This window comes from Meleagris gallopavo, chromosome Z (assembly GCF_000146605.3).
Source record: "Meleagris gallopavo isolate NT-WF06-2002-E0010 breed Aviagen turkey brand Nicholas breeding stock chromosome Z, Turkey_5.1, whole genome shotgun sequence".
Classification (NCBI taxonomy): Eukaryota; Metazoa; Chordata; class Aves; order Galliformes; family Phasianidae; genus Meleagris; species Meleagris gallopavo.
The window spans coordinates 9,774,693-9,777,686 of NC_015041.2; positions in this window are offsets into that span (position 1 = coordinate 9,774,693).

Consider the following 2,994-nt stretch of genomic DNA (forward strand, 5'->3'; position numbering starts at 1 on the left):
AACAACCAACCAGAACACCAGTATTTTCAAAAAATCTGTTTAATACATGTAAGTCATTGCAAATAATCTGTCTTTTGAAGTTTTGGGAAATTATAATCACAATATGTTTGTGTTCTTACCAACTCCCTGAATCAACTGGTATATTTTTTTGCAGTGAGTCTGAGTTTTTGTTAGCAGCTGTGGTAAGTGCCTGACAGCTCAGTTATCTTTGGTGTCAATCTTAAAATATGTTTTTCTGATTAATTATAAGCTACTCGTTCATACCATATCAACTCACATAATAAATTTCATAATCACTCTCTTTGGGTGTGGAAAAAAATGGGGAGAAAAAGAAAATTGCTTATTTTCAGTCATATTATTATTTGTATTGCAGAATCTAGTAGTTTTCTTTCAATATAAGTCCAGTAAAGGTGTTAAACATTTACTGACACATTTAAAGCCTCTTTTTCAGTACCAGACTATTGCAAATGTACATCACATACTTATTTTTTTCCAGATGTTATTAATCTTACACTTTTCTGAATGTGTATTAACCAAAAATAATACCTTGTGACTTGTGTAAAATTGTTGGCATCAATCCACGTTCATGTCACCTGAAAACCTAAGTGAATAGATAATTTTCAAACTATTCTATCTTGAAAGTGTATTGTCCGGGCATTCTGGCAATGTTTATCATGATTTCTTCACCTAAGAAAAAAGCCCAGCACTGGCAGCCTGGCATGTCTCAAGTATGATAAGTTTTTAATAAGAATGCTGAGTTAAAGAAGCATATTTGATAATATAAAAGAAAAAAAGTATGTACTATCAGCCTGTTGCTGATAGTAATTCTGCACTAGAATAAGCCTATATATATTTATATATATTTGAAAACTACCACAACATCAATTATGCCTAATCACTTCATAAATAAATACAATTCATGAAAAAAAAAACAAACAAAAAAACCCACACTAAACATAAGAGTAGGCAGCACCCAAAATATCAAATAATTTACAGGTTTTTTTTGAGAGCGTTAACCAGGAATTAGGTAACTCTGTCCTGGATACCTGAAAACTTGTTTCTGACAGATAACCTACTTTAACTAAGGACGAGTATGGTCCAGCAATCTTCTGATTAAAAAGACAAGAAATTTGAGAGGTGAATACTTCAAATAAGAAACCCACTCCATTTAGAATTAATTTGTACCAAAGTTGGATAGAATTTTTAAAAATTGATCTCTCCTTTTTTTAAGGAAAATAGTTCAGATAGATCAAGGATTTTAACTTTTTTAAACTAATCTTTTCCACAACTTATTAAGAAGTACACCCTCTGAGATATTTTAAGGAGGAGATATTTTACAACTCAGAAATATTTTTTTCTGCTTTTAGCTGATTAAACATAGGTTGTATTTTCATTTAGAGTAATAGTAAGATACATGAAATTAGTTTACCTAATGCATATATGTTCAAAGTAAACTCTTATTAGAATATATGCTATAAAAATATATAACTTATGATTACAAGGTCTGAAAAATACATATTCTACCTGAAACATGAATGTGTATAATATATTTCTGTAGAACTTTGAATGAAACTACATGTTGCTGTTCATGGTAATTAAATATTTAATTTGTAGAATGATAGAATAGTTTAGATTGAAAGGGATTTTGTGGTCATGTAGTTCAACTTCTTTGCTCAAGTGGATCTCACTTCTGAATAGATTGCTCCTTGTATTTTCTGGTCAGCTATCAAATATTTCCAAGGATAGGGCTCTCTGTGAAACCTATGCCTGTTCTTATCTATCCTCATAGTGAATTTTTTTCCTCTTCTTTTTTTTTTAAACTTGAAATTCCTTTACTACTACTTTCCTTTACTACAACATTGACTCCATTTACTACTACATTTAGGGTGTACTTTATTGTACAATGACGTGCATCCTAAATGAACCCTAAATGAATCCTAAATGGACAACAAGCCAGAATCTAACTGGGAGTAATAATAACCCACGTATCTAGCAAACAGCTGTCTACAGTTGTGCCATTTAATAACTGAAACAGATCTAGTATTTTCCTGCATACTAAAAGGTTCTTATCATAGCATAAATAGCACATGTCCGTCATACTACTTTCCTAGTGTTATAGGGTGCAGTAATACAGTGGCAGAAGATGTGTTAAATTTTTCTGATTACAAACTTTTATTATCATCTTTCTCCAGCTGCAATTGTCAGTAAAAGCTATATTATGTATATTTTTATATTTTAACTCAACTAGAAGCTTCTAGTGTTTCTTTTAAGGTTTTTAAGATTCTCTCTTGTTGTCACTATTGAATGTATCACCATTGAATGTGTATTAGGGAGATGAATGTATTTTAAATCTTTGTATAAATTTTCAAAGATATGCGTGTTTTACTGCCCCTCATTGGAGTGCTGAATGCTTGGATAATTGGTTTATATTCCAAAAAGGTATAGCTCATTTATTCTGTAGTATTAGTGAGAGGACTTTTTGTCTTTATGGGATTTTAAAAAATTATTCTAGACATCTGTAAAAATGATTGTAGGAGTACTTGTCTCTCACCTAGGTCTTAGTGAATAGCAGTAAAAACTTAATGATTACGACAATTACATCTTTTAACGAGGCTCTAATGTAAAAATATTTTAATATTAGTACTGTTCATATTTGGTTATTATATGATTGTTTATATAATTACATATATATAGTAAGTTGAAATACAATATTTATTGCCTAACTGTTTGATAATTTATTTATACAGAATATGACAGGGCAATGGTGCCCAACTGAAGAGAACAGAGAAAACATATCTCCTCTTAATAATAACATATTGGGTCATGTGCTTCATAGACTGATGGAGATTTTCTATCCTTCAAAACCCAGATCTTCACTACCTGTAATTCCTCCATTTCCCATCAAGGGATGTATTCTAGGAAAACTTTTTAGTGGAAAAACTACCTGTGTAAAGTTTCTTGAAAAAGGTAGAGTTTTGTTTAGCTTTACACCTA